Consider the following 17,534-nt stretch of genomic DNA (forward strand, 5'->3'; position numbering starts at 1 on the left):
GGATGCTTATTTAGCAGTCTTTGTCATGGTACTTAAGGTTTTGTATAATTTGGTATGTTAATTTTAGGAATATTGGGATGGATAGGGCAGTTTAGATTTTGATGTCATTGAATAGTGGTCTCCTTTTATTAATTCAACAAATATTTATTGAGCACTCCCCTGGGCTCTGGGGATACCAACAATGAACAAAATGGGCACAAGTCTTTCTGCTTTTGGACCTTTCATTTTGGAGAGAGATAGACAGTAAGTCAAATGCCCAGTATGTCAGAAGGTGAAAATCCTTTGGAGAATAATAAAGAGAGATGATGACTGTGGGTGGGAGTAGGGAGCTGCAGTTTTACAATAGCTTGTCAGGGAAGGCCTCACTGAAAAGGTAATTTTTGAGTAAAGAGTTGAAGGAAATGGGAGAGCTAGTTCTGTGGCCATCTGGGGGAAAGAAAGTGCAAAGGCCCTGCGGAAGCCTGTTGGTGTGTTCAAAGAGCCGCTGAGGAGGCCAGTAAGTTAGAGCAGAATGAAATAGTAATGGAAGAATTGTAGGAGATAAAATCGGACAGGAAAGAGCAGGGGGCAGATACTGTAGATCCTGGTAGGTTATTTTGAAAATTTGGGTTTTCATTGAGGGAGATGGGAAGCTATTGGAGAGTTTTGTCAGGGAAACACCATCATCTGAATGATCTTTTTAAACAAAATAGTGGTAAAATATATATAACAAAATGTGCCAATGTAACAATTTTTAAGTATACAGTTCAGTAACATTAGTTACACTCCCTATGTTGCACAGCCATCACCACTATTTTTTTTTTTTTTAAAGATTTTATTTATTTATTTATTTGACAGAGAGAGCAAGAGCACAGGCAGGGGTAGGGTCAGAGGGAGAGGGAGAAGCAGGCTCCCCGCTGAGCAGGGAACCCAATTTGGGTTGATCCCAGTTGGGATCATGACCTGAGCCAAAGGCAGATGCTTAACCCACTGAGCCACCCAGGTAGGTGCCCCCATCACCATTATTTTTAAAATTTTTTCACCCCAAACAAATTCTAACTAACTGGTTAATTAAGCAGTAATTCCTTATTGCCCCCTCTGCCTAGCTCCTGGTAACCTCTAATATAATCTCTCTTTATGAATTTGCTCATTCTGGAATCACAATATTTGGGCTCTTAAAGTTTTTTTATTTTTATCTTTATTTTTTAAATATTTGTGCTTTTTTTTAAAAAAGATTTTATTTGAGAGCGAGAGAGTGAGACAGAGCATGAGAAGGGGGAGGGTCGGAAGGAGAAGCAGACTCCCCTCTGAGCACCGAGCTCTGATGCAGGACTTGATCCCCGGACTCCGTGATCATGACCTGAGCTGAAGGCAGTCGCTTAACCAACTGAGCCACCCAGGCACCCTAATGTTTGTGCTTTTGCATCTGGCTTATTTCACTCAGCATGATGCTTTCAGGGTTCATCCATGTTGTACCATGTATCAACTTAATTCCTTTTTATGGCTGAATAATATCCCATTGTGTGATTATACTATGTTTTATCTAATCATCTGTTGATGGACACTTGGGTTTTTTTCCACTTTTGGCTATTGTGAATGATGCTGCATTGGACATTAGAAATATCTGCTTGAGTTCCTGTTTCCAATTCTTTTGGGTATATACCTAGGGGTGGACTTGCTGGATCATACGATAATTCTGATAATTTCTTTCTTTCTTTCTTTCTTTCTTTCTTTCTTTCTTTCTTTCTTTCTTTCTTTCTTTCTTTCTTTCTTTCTTTCTATTTGACAGAGAGAGCAAGAGAGCACGAATTGGGGGGTGGGGCACAGGGAGAGGATGCAGGGAGCCTGATGTGGGACTCGATCCAGGACCCCGAGATCATGACCTGGGCTGAAGGCAGATGCTTAACTGACTGAGCCACCCAGGCACCCTTCCATTAATTGGTATCTTAAAAAATTTTTTTCAGCAATTTTTTGGCAGTGTGTAAGTTTTTTACCTCTTTGGATAAGTTTACTCTTCGGTATTTTATTCTTTTAGATGCTATTATAAATGAAATTACTTTCATAATTTCCTTTCAGATTGTTCATTGCTGGTGTATAAAACACAGCTGACTTTTTGTGTGTTGGTCTTGTACCCTGCAACTTTGCTAAATTTTCTTATTAGATCTAGTAAGTTTCTTGTGGATTCTTTGGGATTTTTATATGTAGGATCATGTCATCTGTGAATAGAGAGAGTTTTACTTGTTCATTTCCAATTTGAATGCTTTTTATTTATTTATTTTTCATGTCTAATTTTTCTGGCCAGAATTTCCAATACAGTGTTGAATAGCAGTGGTAAGTGAGTATCCCTGTCTTGCTTTTTAAAAATAATTTTTATTTTTAAAAATACTTATTTATTTGAGAGAGAGAGAAAGAGAGAGCACACAGAGGGAGAGGGAGAAGCAGACTCCCCGCTGAGCAGGGAGCCCAATGCAGGGCTTGATCCCAGGACTCTGGGATCATGACCTGAGCTGAAGGCAGATGCTTAACCGACTGAGCCACCCAGGCTCCCCCCAAATAATTCTTTTTTTAAATTGAAGGATAGTTGATATATAATATTAAAGTAGTTTCAGTCGTATAGCATAGTGATTCAACAATCATATGCATTATGATATGCTCACTATTCTTGTCTTGCTCTTGATCTTAGGGTGAAAACTTCAGTCTTTCACCAATGAATGTATTAGCTGTGGAGTTTTTTATAAATGACCTTATCGGTTTGAGGAAGTTCCTTCCACTCTAGTTTTCTGAGTCTTTTTTATCATGAAAGAGTGTTGGATTTTTCAGATGCCTTTTTTGTGTCAATTGAGATGATTATGGGGTATTTTTCTTTCATTCTATTAAAGTGATACATTACATTGATTGATTTTCTTATTTTGAACCACTCTTGCGTTCCTGGGATAAATCTCACTTGGTTATGGTGTATAATCCTTTAAATTGAATTATCTTTTAACAGAATCATTTTGGCTACTATTTTGGGAATAGACTGTAGAGGCAAGGAGATAAGAAGTAATGTGGCTTGAACCAAGATTTTAGCTGCAAAGGTGGTGATAAAAGGTAGGATTTCAGCTTTATTTTGAAGGTAAAATTTTTGCTGATAACATTGGATGTAAAGTGTGAATGAAAGAGAAGAGTCAAGGATGACTAAGGTTTTTGGCCTGAGTAATCAGAATGAAGGTGCACTTACTGAGAACTCTAATTTATAGAAGGAGCAGTTTGGGGAAATTTTTATACATATTGACTATGATATGCCCATTAGAAATCAAGTATGTACTAAGTAATTGGATATACAAGTTTGAAGTTCAGTGGAGTGGTCTAGGCTGTTTATATAAGTTTGGAAGTCATCAGTGTGCTATAGATTATTTTAAAGCCATCAGGCTGTGATTTTCATGGAAGTGAATATAAAGAGAAGAGAATGAAACTGTCTGTGACCTGAACCTAGAATGCTGTGATATTTAGAGATTGGGGAAGTAAGGAGGTACCAGCAAAAGGTACTGAGAAGGGGGGCACCTGGGTGGCTCAGTTGGTTGGGCATCTGCCTTCGGCTCAGGTCATGATCCCTGGGTCCTGGGATCGAGCCCTGCCTTGGGCTCCCTGCTCGGCGGGGAGACTGTTTCTCCCTCTCCCTCTACCTGTCGTTCCCCCTGCTTGTGCTCTCTCTCTGTCAAGTAAATGGATAGAATCTTTAAAAAAAAAAAAGGTACTGAGAAGGAATTCTTACTGATGTAGGTGGAGAATCAAGAATTGTCACAGAAGCTTGATAAAGTGTTTCACGAAGGTGGGTGTGACTAATTGTGTCCTATGTTGCTGGTGTATTGAGCCAGATGAGGACTGAGAATTGACTGTAGGATTTGGCGACATGAAAGTCATTGGTACCTTGGTATGAGCCCTTTTGGTGGGGTGGAGTGGTTACAGTGAGTTTAAGAGACAATGGAAGGAATGGAAATGGAGATGCTAGTATAGATGACTCTTTTGAGTAGTTTTTCAATAAAGAGGGAAAAAAGAATGGAGTAGTTACCCAAGAGTGTGTTTTTAAAATGGAAGAAATTGCAGTATGTGTATATACTGATGGGACTTTGGGACTTTCCTGGGAAACTAGTAGAGAGGGAAAAATTGGTGATGCAGGAGAGAGGTGAAAAATGCCCTTGAGTATGGAATCTAGTGCACGCATGGAGGGGCTGGATTTAGGAGCACAGATAGCACATGGGATGTGTGTGTGTGTATATATGTGTATATATATATATATGCTTGTGTATGTGTATGTATATGTGTACTATACTAACAGCTATATTGATATTGATATCAATGTGTATATATATTTTTCAGCCTCCTTAGTAGCATGGGCCAGTTCCCAATTCCTTATTGTGAGAGATATATATTATGTATATGATTATATGTATTGTATATTATATACATGATATATTATTATATATATTATCTGTATGACACACACACATATATGTAATCTGCAGTCGGCAAACTGAAGACATAGGAGAGATGAGGGCCTAGTTCCAGTCCAAGTCTGAAGGCCTGAGAACCAGGAGAGTTAATGGTATATGTTTCATTCCAAGTCTGAGTCTGAAGACAGGAGAAGACTAATGATCTAGATTGAATACAGTCAAGCAGAGAGTGAATTTTTTCTTACTCAGTCTTTTTGTTCTTTTAGGCCTTCAACAGATTGGACAGAGCTCACCCACATTGGGAGAGCAATCTGCCATACTCAGTCTACTAATTCAAATCCTAATCTCATCGAGAAACACGCTGACAGACATGCCCGGAATAATGTTTAACTAAAAACCTGGGCACAGTGTGGCCCATTCAAGTTGACACAATAAAATGAACCATCATGACAGAGTATATGGGCATAGATAGAATTATGTGAATAAACTACAGGGTAGGGATTTACAGAAGTTCTTTTTTAATTGCTTTCATTTTCAGTGAAATCTGAAGCAAGGTGGTCAGCTGAGAGTGAGGATGGGGAAGGAGATGTAATAGGTTTAAGTAGAGAGGAAAAGATATGAAGGGGAGGTTAGTAAATAGGTAAGTGGAAAGTTGTAGAATTGCTAGGAAGATGGAGGGTCGACTTGAGGTTGGTGGTCATAAATTTAAGGAGAGACCAGTCAACATAGTTGTGTTTTTCACATGCTGCATTTATTTAGCTGCATTGGTAAATTAAATTTGTTTTATTCACGGTTAGAGTTTTGACAGGAGAGAAAAACTAAGCCAGAGATGGGCAATGAAGTTAAGGGAGTATGAAAGGAAGTGGTTATAATTTTGCAGTTTAAACTGGTCAAGGAGGAAGTAAGGACTACCTGGGGGTGAGGAGAGTGAAAAGGTAGCAGGACCAATGGATTATAGGTCCTAGGTGTGTCAAAGGATTGCTTGAATTGAATTTCTAGAGGGAATGACCTTGAAAAATAGGAGATGTTGATTGGAGAATGAGATGCTTAGAATTGAGATTTTGGAAGGATTCAGTCATTGGTAATGACATGGCATCCCCGTATGAACAAATGAGTAGAGCAAGGTATAGGCAAGATAATTGGAGAGCTAGTCAGAAAACTGAGAGGCACTATCTTCTTTGGAAATTTTGCATCAGAGAATGTAAGCCCTTGGACAAGTAGAGGGGGAAAAGGTGGGATGTAGATATAAATAGCCATAATACTGATGGTGGTGGTGATGATAATGGTCTATTAACAAGCAACTCAAATATCACCAACTTGATCTATACCCAACACTGAAAAGTTAGATATTGAGTTACGTATGGTTATATTGCAACTCATAGTCAACCCATAAGCCCTTCATGGACTTCTTTTCTTTGACCCCAGTGTTCTGATAAGAGTGGCAGGTGACATATGGCATCTTTTCTTAGTTGTCAGTTTGAAATCTTTCACCAAAGCCTTATTATAGTGCAGCTTCTGTAGAAATTTTTCTCTGTTTTCTGTGTAGTCTTCTTTGGCTTGTCTTCTCTCTTAGGGTTGTGAATAATTTATTGGTGAGAAGGCAGGCAGAAAAATAGGAGTATTCTGTGACTTAGTAATTTCATATCTAGGAATCTATCCTATAGAAATAATAATATGAATGCCTAAAGATACACATACGGGGTGTTCGTTGACCATTATTGGTGATAAAATTTGTAAGCAACCTGTCATCAATAGGGAATAGTTAAATAAATCATGGTAGATAAAGAAAATGGAATTCTATATAGTCTTTAAAAAATCAGTTCAAAAGTAATATTAGGTTTTGCTTATTCCATCCCATCAACAGGGATGTTTTGATTGTAAATATTGAGAAACCCATGTCAAGTTGGCTTCAGCCAAAAAGGTTATTAGCCTATTTAATTGATACACCCTGAGATAGAATGGCCTGCAAGCAAGTTCAGTCAGGGCTCTGTTTTTTTGGCCCTGATTAATCTTTTAAATTTTTGCTGATAATGGTATATCAGAATTATAGACAGTTTTTTTGGCCTCATTCATTCATTATCTTGTTCTTTCTTAAAAATGAGAAATGCCTTGACCCTCTTCCATGAAGAAGGCATGAAAGTGTTTTACCTTTGGGGTGATTTCTTGTATAGTTGTAAGATGGCTGTGTGTATCCACCATGCTAATGTATTTCTTCCTTCATATCTCTAGCAGCAGCAAAAGCATCCCCTCCCATACAATGGAAAGAGAATCCTGAGGACCACTTTGGATCTAATAGTTATGGACAAGGGATAGAGACAAGAAACTGAGACCTAGATTATAATTCCTGCCCCGGAATGAATTGTGTGGCAGGAGGAATGGGATTTCCCCACTGACCTTAAAACAGTTGGGTTTCATTCCTGGTACTGGTGATGGGGTCATTCCCATTGAAAAAGCTTTGCTGTTATACATTGAGGGTTGGTAGGGAGGCCTAAATGGGTTTGTTACCTTCTTTCTTAGTATTAAGGTCTTAAGCCTATTTTTGCTCCTTTCATTCTTGATTTTACTAAAACCATGAGAATTTGTTTATCCTCAGAATCCCAAATCGGAAAAATATAAATGACTTGATTTCATTATTTACAGAGGCTCTTTTACTCTCAGATTGCAAGAAAGAGGTGGACTGGAGGTGGGGGGAAGGGCGGGAGAGAGAGATGTGCTTGTTGAGGAACAAGCAATAGAATGTTAAGATTCTCCCTTCACATATATGACTTCAATTTCATTCTTTTTGCTGTAGCGGCCCCCATTAACTGGTACTGGAACTTGATCTGCTTTTACTGTTCATTCATAAAGTGAAGTCACTGAAGGGGTGTGTGGGTGGCTCAGTCGGTTAAGTGTCCCACTCTTGGTTTCCGTTCAGGTCTCATGGGTGGTGAGAGTGAGCCCCGCATTGAGCTCTGTGCTCAGTGGAGAGTCTGTTTGAAGATTCTCTCCCTCTGCCCTTCCCCCCATGCCTCTCTCTCTCTCTCTCTCCCCCTCTCCCCCTCTCAAATAAGTAAATAAATATTTTTTTAAAAATGAAGGCACTGAAGTCCAGTAGAAAGACAATTGGACTGGAAGATAACTTTTGCCTTCTAGGAGGTGTATAATCACAAAATTGCTGATTTTTCCTTTTATTCATTTTATGTAAACTCACCCTGTCTTAAGAGATAGGTTCTTATGAAAGATTTTTGTTGGATAAACTTATGGTTTATCCTATAAAATTTCATCGCAGGTCATGTGAAGTAACAGTAATAAATATAAGGAAAAATAGGCAGCCTAAGCAAATTTTAAATTGACTTACTTGAAAACTTTCTCTGCAGCTTCCCAGTTTATAATGGTTGATTTCAGCTGACTGGCTATAGCCACTTACAGAACAGATGAAATTCATTAAAAATAATGAATTATTCAGTTGGATAGTGAAATTCAGTTATAAAGCACTTCACTGAGCTGTGAATTCAGTTCAGGTCAAGTTGTGTTCCTGGTTTATGGGCAGTGCAGCTTCTCACAATGACACAGCACAGAGAGAGGCTTTTCTCTTTTTCCCCTGTTGCTAGCGTTTTAATGGCATTTTATTATATTTATTTGATTTCATTTATACTTTATTTCACTTTATTAATACAAATTTTTATTTATACTTTATTAATATCAATCATATACCTGGCAGTTATAAACATTTGGTGGATATCTATAATAAAGAAATAGGTCTCTCAAAAAAAAAATCATCCTATTACTTTTCAAATTTCAGTGACTTACTATAGCCAAACCAAAGGCTATAGGTAGTTTTATTTAGCTTTTCTAATTTGCTTGCCTGGGTTATTTGGGAGGAAGTGGAATATAAGATTACCAGAAATCTAGCAGTAGATTACTGAAAGTCTTGAAAGCCTCTTTAGAGATTTAATGAGGGCTTTGTCATGGATTCTTTGGTTTTTCTTTGTTTTCCTCTACCCCATCCTATTCCTATTAATACACTGAAAAGTAGAAAGAATTCTCAAAAACAATACAGAAGAATACCTTATAAATTATATCTTCTACAATAAATTATAGTTTGGGTATATGTGTGTGTGTGTGTGTGTGTGTATAAACTAGTTGCTAGTAAAAAAACCTAGTTGATTGTATATTGGTAAGTAGAGAGAAACTTAAAGGGTGAGGTTACATTTTCAGAAAATATATAATAAAAGAAATCAAACCCAGAATTTTTAAAATTGAAGTACAGTTGGCTTATTAGTTTCAGGTGTACAACATAGTGGTTTGACATTTACAATTGACCCTTGAACAATATGGGTTTGAATTGAATGCGTCCACTTGTGCATGAATTTTTTTCAGTCACAGTACTGTAAATGCATTTTCTTTTCCTTATGATTTTCTTAATAAAATTTTCTTTTTTCTAGCTTACTTTATACGTATAACATATAAAATACATATTAATTATTTATAAAATCAGTAAGGCTTCCCATCAATAGTCGGCTATTAGTAAAGTTTGGGGGGAGTCAAAAATTATTTGTGGATTTTTGACTGTGTGATGGATTGGTGCCTATAACCCCCATGGTGTTCAAGGGTCAACTGTATATACATTACGAAATGTTCACTATGATAAGTGTAGTTACCATCTGTCGCCATGCAAAGTTGTTATAGTGTTATTAACTATATTCCCTATGCTGTACTTTTCATCCTCGTGACTTAATTTATTTTATAACTGCAAGTTTGTACCTCTTAATCCCCATTGTCCATTTTGGCTGTTCCTGAACCCCCCCACCCTTTGGCAACCACCATTTTGTTTTTTGTATTTATGAGTCTTGTTTCGGTTTTGTTTGTGTGTTTGTTCATTTGTTTTGTTTCTCAGATTTCACATATAAGGGAAATCATATGGGATATGTCTTTCTCTGACATTTCACTTAGCATAATACCCTCCAGGACCATCCGTGTTGTTGCAAATGGCAAGATTTCATTCTTTTTTTTTTTATGGCTGAATAATATTCAATTGTATACCATATCTTCTTTATCCATTCACCTGTTGGTGGACATTTAGGTTCCTTCCCTATTTTGGCTATTGTATATAATGCTGCAGTAAACATGGGAGTACATCCTTTTGAATTACTGTTTTAATTTTCTTTGGGTAAATACCCGGCAGTGAAATTACTGGAACATTTAGTATACCTATTTTTAATATTTTTTTTAAGATTTTATTTATTTATTTGAGAGAGAAAGACACAGCGAGAGAGGGAACACAAGCAGGGGGAGTGGGAGAAGCAGGCTTCCTGCTGAGCAGGAAGCCCAATGTGGGGCTCGATCCCAGGACCCTGGGATCATGATCTGAGCCAAAGGCAGACGCTTACTGACTGAGCCACCCAGGCGCCCCTATTTTTAATTTTTTGAGGAACCTCTGAACTGGTTTCCATAGTGACTACACCAATTTACATTCCCACCAACAGTGCACAAAGGTTCCCTTTTCTCTATATCCTTGCTAACTTGTTATTTCTTATCTTTTTGATACTAGCCATTCCGACATATGTAAGGTGATATCTCACTTTGGTTTTGATTTGCATTTCCCTGATGATTAGTGATGTTGAGCATCTTTTCATTTTGTGTGTCTTCTTTGGAAAAATGTCTATTCAGATCCTCTGCCCATTTTTTAATCAGATTGTTTTTTTGGTGTTGAGTTGTATGATTTCTTTACATATTTTGAATATTAATCTTTTATTGGATATATCATTTGTAAATACCTTGTTCTGTTCAGTAGGTTGCCTTTTTGTTTTGTTGGTGGTTTTCTTTACTGTGCAAAAGCTTTTTGTTTGATGTAGTCCCAATTGTTTTTTGTTTTGTTTTGTTTTCTGCTTTTGTTGCCCTTGCCTGAGAAGTCAGATTCTAAAAATATTGCTAAGACTGATGTTAACTGCCTATTTTCTTTTAGAAGTTTTATGCAAATCCAGAATTTTTAAAGTTCATTGCATTGTTGATTAAATTTGAAAGACTTTTTGACTAGAAGCTGCATCTCAGTAAAAAGAACATAACTGTACAGATGAAACCCACAGAATCTAACCAAAATTAGGGCATTGATAACCAAATTGAATTGCTGAAGCATTTAAGCTGCTTTGGTTTTATAAGCTGTGTTAGGTTATTTGAAAACACTTATTAATCCCATCTTATAACTTATAAGTCATTGACACTTTCTTTTTTAATTCATTCTTACTATTTTCTACATACAAGAAAGTTAGATGAGTATATGACTATTACTGTAATAGTAATTTAGATTGTAATTGGAAACCTCCTAAATATAGTTTGTACAGTATAGTTACAAAGAAAAAAAAGTGGATTCATGTTGAAATTCAGTATTCCTTGGGTCAGTCAGGTCTGATGGGTAAGAATGAAGTCTTCTTGGGTAAATGAATCCATTTTCTATTTGAATTTATCATTTAAAAGAAGATTCTAGGGGCGCCTGGGTGGCTCAGTCGGTTAAGCGACTGCCTTCGGCTCAGGTCATGATCCTGGAGTCCCGGGATCGAGTCCCGCATTGGGCTCCCTGCTCGGCGGGGAGCCTGCTTCTCCCTCTGACCCTCCCCCCTCTCATGAGCTCTCTCTCTCTCTCTCATTCTGTCTCAAATAAATAAATAAAATCTTAAAAAAAAAAAAAATTCTACTGATGAAGCATTTCAGTGTGTAATTAATTTTTGATAAATTTATATACTTTTGTCTAGTTGATATGAATTTGGTATCTCTTCTTGATTCCTCTCAGTACACTAAAGGGAATGGGATATAATAGCAGTAAAAGATCTATCATAATTTCTATTGTAACTGAACTCAAGGGGTTCGCTGCTTGGGGTGCATTAAATTGAACACAGTGCCTGGGTGGTTTGGTCAGTTCAGCGTCCGACTCTTGGTTTCAGCCCAGGTCATGCATGATCTCAGGGTCTTGGAATTGAGCCCTGTATTAGGCTATGTGCTCAGCAGGGAGTCTACTGGAGGATTATCTATCTCCCTCTCCCTCTGCTCCTCCACCTCCCCCTACTCATGCTCTCTTTCTCTCTCTCTAAAATAAATAAATAAATCTTAAAAAAATGGAACACAACACAAAGAAGTGTTGAAAGCAAAGAACTTTTTATTACCTCTTACAGTGAGAGACAGGGAGATAGCTCAAAGCACTGATTCCCTGTGGGGTTGCTATAGGAAGCCTTTATTCAGTGTATTTGGGGGTGGAGGCAGGGAGCTTTTATATACATTAAGGAACTTACACATATTCTGTTACCTAGGCACTTCGGTTCAACTGTTTATGCATAGCATGTCAGCATGCTAGCGCGTACATCGTATGTTCAAAAAATGGAGGAAACCTCTCCCATAAAAGAAGATCTTCATATTATAATGAGTTAAGGATAACTTCAGAACAACTTGGGGCTTCTGCTCAAGTCCTCAACCAGTCCAAGAGGGCTCAAACTAACTCACATAAGAAGCTATCAGGTGAAACACCTAGCAAGGGGCTATTAGTTGAAACAATTTGGCTGGGTATCTTCTTGGTCAAACTGCTGGTTCTGTAAAACAAAACACATTCCTTCCCTGCTTTTTTTTTTTTATTTTTTTTATTTTTTATTTTTTTTAAGATTTTTTTTATTTATTTGCGAGAGAGAGAATGAGAGACAGAGAGCATGAGAGGGAGGAGGGTCAGAGGGAGAAGCAGACTCCCTGCTGAGCAGGGAGCCCGTTTTTATTTTTTTTTAAAGATTTTATTTATTTATTTGACAGAGAGAGAGATGGCGAGAGAGGGAACACAAGTAGGGGGAGTGGGAGAAGGAGAAGCAGGCTCCCCGCCGAGCAGGGAGCCCGATGCGGGACTCGATCCCGGGACTCCAGGATCATGACCTGAGCCGAAGGCAGTTGCTTAACCAACTGAGCCACCCAGGCGCCCCTCCTTCCCTGCTTTTGTCCCTTCCCCTTCTCCCTTCTGCTGATAGCTTTCAGACCTCTGATTTGAGTAACTTTCGGTTGCATCCTAGCTAACACTGTCAGTATACCAACTTATGTATAACTGTAGACAAAAAGATGTGACATCCTGTTTATCACTGTTTATATTAATGCAGTAAAGCAAGTAATATAATATTTAGTAATAATGTAACACAGGGGCGCCTGGGTGGCTCAGTCAGTTAAGCGTTTGCCTTCACCTGGGGTCATGATCCTGGGGTCCTGGGATCAAGCCCTGCATCGGGACCTCTGCTCAGAGGGGAATCTGCTTCTCTCTATCCGTCTGCTCCTCCCCCCTGCTCATGCTCTCTCTCTCTTTCTGTCAGATAAATAAATAAGATCTTAAATAAAATAAAAAATAGTGTAATATAATAAGGCAAGTAATATAATAGGAATTTAATCCCATTTTACAGATGAGGAAATGAAAATAGAAAAGTAAAGTGACTTGTACAAGGTCACATGGATACTAGGTAGCACAGTGTCAAAGTATAATTTTCCAAAATATTAAAGACTGATTCTCATACAAATACAGAATGAACATATGTCATATTTATTCAGTTCATTAATGAGGGAGCCAGCAGGAGATAAAATTGGTTCAAAGTTTATATAGTGTATTAGGGTTCTCCAGAAAAACGGAACCAGTAGGGTATATATAGATATATAGAAAGAGATTTATTTTGAGGGATTGGCTCATGCAGTTTTGGAGGCCGAAGTTCCACAATTTGCTGTTCCATGCTGGAGGTCCAGGAAAACCAGTGATGTAATTCCAGTTCAGACCTTGAAGGCCTAAGAACCAGAGGAGCCAGTGGTCTAGCTCCCCTCCTAGTCTGAAGGTCCAAGAACTGAGGAGTGCTGATGTGGGAGGCCACAAGAAGATGGATGTCTCAGCTCAAAGGGAGAGCCAATTTGCCCACCCTCTGCCTTTTTGTTTTTTTGAGACTCAACAGATTGCATGGTGCCCACCCTTATTGGTGAGGGCAGTCTTCTTTACAAAGTTTACCAATTCAAATGCTAATTTCCTCTGGTAACACCCTCTCAGACACAACTAGAAATAGTGTTTAACTAGCTCTGGGCGGGTAACCCCTTAGCCTAGTTAAGTTGACACATGAAACTGACCATTACATATACATATTGGAGAAAGAATTTTGGAATCAAATTGCTAGGTTAGATACAAAGCTTTCCCTACAGAGCAATAAAAACCATAGGTTTGGAGAGAGGGGAAAGATGGCGGAGGAGTAGGGGACCCTATTTCAACTGGTCCCTGGAATTGAGCTGGATATCTACCAGACCACTCTGAGCACCCACGAAACCAGCCTGAGATGTAAGAAGATCTGGATCTCTACAAACAGAATATCGCAGGCGGTTGGTTTTGAGGTATGAAGCGGAGAGCCGTGAATCTGCGGGCAGATATCGGAGGATAAACGGCAGCGGGAGGGTGCCTGGCTGTGGGGATCCTACACCGCCGATGAGTGACAGCCTCACGAGCTGCGGACGAGCACAGACTCGCAGACCGGTAGCGTCGGGAAAGGACTTAGGGCAGCCCCGGGGGTGGAGGACCAGACCGGCAGGGTCGCGCGCACGCGAACCGCAGCCCCCCGGACAGAAACCGGTGCGACGGTCGCGCGCACGTGAACTGCAGCCTCCGAGACGGAAACCCAGTGTGCCGAGGTCGCGCTGGTGAACTGCAACCCCCGGGGTGGAACAACTGAGTGGTGAGCGGCGGAGTCGCGCGCACGCGAACTGCAGTCCCCAGGATGAAACCCGAAGTGGTGGAGTCGCGCGCGCGCGTGAACTGGGAGTGGCTGGCGGTTTTAGAAGCACAAAGGGCAGAGACGTGCCCTGACCTGGAGGCAGATCTGGGAGCGCTGCGGAGGGGCGCACAACCCAGGACGCTGCAGTTTATAGCAGCACGGACAGAAACGGAGAGGGTGAGGCCTGGAGAGCTCACTGAAGAACAGACTGCGGTCTCTCTGCTCTGAGGCAGAGGGTTGGAAATGGTCTCTTCTGCTCTGACGCATGGAAGAGACGCAGAAAGCCGCCAGGGAAAGGCGCCAGAGAACAAAAGCCCCAAAGACTGATTCCCACTGAGCCCATCCCCCACCACAGGGACGCAGGGCAACTCTGCCCAAACAGGGTTGCCTGAGTAACAGCGCGGCAGGCCCCTCCCGCAGAAGACAGGCTGGGAAAACAAGAGGCCAGCAACCCTAAGGTCCCAAGAAAACAGGTGCATCTTGCTTGGGTTCTGGTCAATAATTTGGACTGTATACATTCCCTCAAACACCCATCAACAGAATGACTAGGAGGAGGAGCCCCCAAAACAGAAAACACTCAGAGATTATGACTTATGCTGCAGATTTACAAATGGATGCAGATATAACCAAGATGTCAGAGATGGAATTCAGGCTAGCAATTGTGAAGACAATGGCTAGAATGGAGAAATCAATTAATGGCAACATAGAGTCTCTAAGGGCAGAAATAAAAGGTGAATTGGCAGAACTTAAAAATGCTATCAATGAGATCCAATCCAGTCTAGATAATCTAACAGCTAGGGTAACTGAGACAGAAGAGAGAATAAGCGATCTGGAAGACAGTATAATAGATAAAAAGGGAAAAGAGGAGGCCAGGGAAAAACAACTCAGAATCCGTGAAAATAGAATCAGAGAAATAAGTGACACCATGAGGCGTTCCAATGTCAGAATCATTGGAATCCCGGAGGGAGTGGAGAGAGAGAGAGGGCTAGAAGATGTATTTGAGCAAATGGTAGCTGAGAACCTCCCTAATCTGGGGAATGAAACAAACATTCGAGTCCTAGAGGCAGAGAGGACCCCTCCTAAGATCAAGGAAAACAGGCCAACACCCCGGCATGTAATAGTAAAACTTGCAAATCTTAGAACCAAGGAAACCCTCTTAAGGGTAGTTAGGGGGAAGAGATTCCTTACGTACAGAGGGAGGAACATCAGAATAACGTCAGACCTATCCACAGAGACCTGGCAAGCCAGAAAGGCCTGGCAAGACATATTCAGGGTACTAAATGAGAAAAACATGCAGCCAAGAATACTTTATCCAGCAAGGCTGTCATTTAGAATGGATGGAGAGATGCAGAGCTTCCACAACCGGCAGAAGCTGAAAGAATATGTGACCACTAAGCCGGCCCTGCAAGAAATATTAAGGGGGGTTCTATAAAAGGAGAAAGACCCCAAGAGTGATCTACAACAGAAATTTACAGGGACAATCTATAAAAACAACGTCTTCACAGGCAACATGATGACAATTAATTCATATCTTTCAATAATCACTCTCAACGTGAATGGCCTAAACGCTCCCATAAAACGGCATAGGGTTGCAGGTTGGATAAAAAGACAGGACCCATCCATATGCTGCCTACAAGAGACTCATTTTGAACTTAAAGATACATCCAGACTGAAAGTGAAGGGTTGGAGATCCATCTTCCATGCCAGCGGACCTCAAAAGAAAGCTGGGGTAGCAATTCTTATATCAGACAAATTAGATTTTAAACTAAAGTCTGTAATAAGAGACACAGAAGGACACTCTATCATTCTTAAAGGGTCTATCCAACAAGAAGATCTAACAAGTGTAAATATCTATGCCCCCAACATGGGAGCAGCCATCTACAAAGCCAACTGTTAACCAAAATAAAGAGTCATATTGATAACAATACGTTAATTGTAGGAGACCTCAATACTCCACTCTCAGCAATGGACAGATCATCTAAGCAGAAAATGAACAAGGAAACAAGAGCTTTGAATGATACATTGGACCAGATGGACGTCATAGATATTTACAGAACAGTCCACCCTAAAACAACAGAATACTCATTCTTCTCGAGCGCGCATGGAACTTTCTCCAGAATAGACCATATACTGGGTCATAAATCAGGTCTCAACCGATACCAAAAGATTGAGATTATTCCCTGCATATTCTCAGACCACAATGCTCTAAAACTGGAACTCAATCACAAGAAAAATTTTGGCAGAAATTCAAACACTTGGAAGCTAAAGACCAGTCTGCTCAAGAATGTTTGGGTCAACCAAGAAATCAAAGAACTTAAACAATTCATGGAAATCAATGAGAACAAAAACACATCAGTCCAAAACCTATGGGATACTGCAAAGGCGGTCCTAAGGGGGAAATACATAGCCATCCAAGCCTCACTCAAAAAAATAGAAAAATCCTGAATTCACCAACTAACTCTAAACCTTAAAGAACTAAAGAAAAAGCAACAAACGATGCCTAAGCCACGCATTAGAAGAGAAATAATTAAGATTAGAGCAGAGATCAATGAATTAGAAACCAGAAACACAGTAGATCAGATCAATGAAACTAAAAGTTGGTTCTTTGAAAGAATAATAAGATTGATAAACCACTGGCCAGACTTATCCAAAAGAAGAGAGAAAGGACCCAAATTAATAAAATTATGAATGAAAGGGGAGAGATCATGAGTAACACCAAGGAAATAGAAACAATTATTAGAAATTATTATCAACAACTATATGCCAATAAACTGAGCAATCTGGATGAAATGGATGCCTTCCTGGAAACCTATAAGCTGCCAAGACTGAAACAGGAAGAAATTGACAACCTGAATAGGCCAATAACCAGTAATGAGATTGAAGCAGTGATCAAAAACCTCCCAAAAAACAAGAGTCCAGGGCCTGATGGATTCCCTGGGGAATTCTACCAAACATTCAAAGAAGGAATAATACCTATTCTACTGAAGCTGTTTCAAAAAATAGAAATAGAAGGAAAGCTTCCAAACTCATTCTATGAGGCCAGCATTACCTTAATCCCCAAACCAGGCAAAGACACCATCAAAAAGGAGAATTTCAGACTGATATCCCTGATGAATATGGATTCCAAAATCCTCAACAAAATCCTAGCTAATAGGATCCAACAATACATTAAAAGGATCATCCACCATGACCAAGTGGGATTTATCCCCGGGATGCAAGGTGGTTCAACATTCGCAGATCAATCAGTGTGATAGAACACATTAATAAGAGGAGGGAGAAGAACCATATGGTCCTCTCAATTGATGCAGAAAAAGCATTTGACAAAATACAACATCCTTTCCTGATTAAAACTCTCCAGAGTATGGGAATAGAGGGAACATTCCTCAAG

Source organism: Neomonachus schauinslandi, chromosome 2 (assembly GCF_002201575.2).
Source record: "Neomonachus schauinslandi chromosome 2, ASM220157v2, whole genome shotgun sequence".
NCBI classification, from domain to species: Eukaryota; Metazoa; Chordata; class Mammalia; order Carnivora; family Phocidae; genus Neomonachus; species Neomonachus schauinslandi.